The sequence below is a fragment of the Triturus cristatus genome, chromosome 12 (assembly GCF_964204655.1).
Source record: "Triturus cristatus chromosome 12, aTriCri1.1, whole genome shotgun sequence".
Classification (NCBI taxonomy): domain Eukaryota; kingdom Metazoa; phylum Chordata; class Amphibia; order Caudata; family Salamandridae; genus Triturus; species Triturus cristatus.
In genome coordinates this window covers 28,029,208-28,030,732 of record NC_140595.1, presented here as the reverse complement: position 1 = coordinate 28,030,732, position 1,525 = coordinate 28,029,208, and positions in this window count along the sequence as shown.

The window sequence follows — 1,525 nt, the reverse complement described above, 5'->3', positions numbered from 1 at the left end:
GTCGTAGATCACTGCAAATGTATTTTCGTAAATGCATAATATTTGATTTATGTAATGCAATGTATTAGTTTAAGCATGTGTCATGTTAAAGTTGCACGTGTAGTTTGCTTATCTACGTTTAAAAGAATAATTAACTAATGCTGAACGTGTGATTTGGTAACGTGTGTAACAGTGCAAAGGCCTGATCTCATATATGTTTAAAGAGAAAGGCCTGTTAATTTCTTATGTTAGCTAACGTTGTAGGCCGAAAATGATTTCTTTTGGTAAAGGCTTTGGGTTTCAGGAGAATGGAAAATCTTAGAGAAGTGAAAAGTTTTTTGTTCCCATGTTTCTGTTGCAGGTGCAAGGACATTTAGCTTGTTAGAGAGACTAGGTCTTTGTTTTAGGAGTTAGGATGGTACGAGAAGCCAACAGGGGAGTGCATTGGAATTTACGGATGATACTCTCGGCGGAGAAGGTGCCTGGGACCCAAGGTCAAGCTAACCATCGTTGGATGGAGTACAAGTTTCCATGGAAAAGTACTGGGAGAAGACCTGGCTGAAGAGGTGTGCCAAAGGGCGTGTTCTACGTTTTTGGGATTTTGTATTAGGGACAGTGTCCCGAGGGTTGAGCAGTTGAGGTTTAGATGGAAAGCTAGAAGGAGCATCTTAGAACGAGCTCTGACTAAGTCAATGCACTTCTAAGGAAGTCTTCACTTATGACACCTTTTTACTCTCTTGCCTGGGAGGGAAATGCTAAGTAGGGATGTCACCTTAGAGATAGAGTAGGGATAAACTAACTGTTTTTCTTTTTAGGCTAATGATTCCTAATGTAGACATTGGCTTAGCCATTGCATTTCTTATTCTCCTTGAACTTGTGATTTTTTTTTGTTCTGAGTCGTATGAGACTCTTACGTAGACTTGTGTTTGTTCTAGTGCCCATTTATCTTCTTCACCTTGTGCTGAGGTGTCTGTATGTGCAGTTATTTTTGGTTGTAATAAAATCCTACAAATTTTAGATTCGGAGTCAGTGGTCCTTTTTGAGATAGGATTTGATCCTGGTGATTATGTATTGAAAATTGAATTTCCTCCCCTCTACATTATTTAGCAGATAAAAAGATCCTGGCGGCCCGAGAGGATTCTTGGAGAGAATCAGGTAGGCAAGAATCCGGTCCTATCACTTGTTAATCTCGGATAGTGAGGGAAGATCTAGATCAAGATAAGAGATTTTAGAGGCCCATAGAAGTCAAGTGATGGTGACCCATCGGATGGTGGATGGCGGCTGGTGGAGATTGATGGAGAGTAGCTGTGCGGCAGATAGCAGCAGTTCGTGGAGGAGTGAGTATGAATAGGGTGAGATGTTTTGTAGATTGCGGTGTTGATTTGAATGTGTGATGTCTTGCGGAGTTGGAGTGAGTGTTGAGTGTTTGTGAGATCAGGCTGTGAGCGCGTGCAGCCCGGGAAAATCTTAGGCTTGACAAGTAGCTTAAGTGATTGTGGTGTAGAAGACACCCAAGGTAGATTTTGTTGACCACCGAAAGGGGATC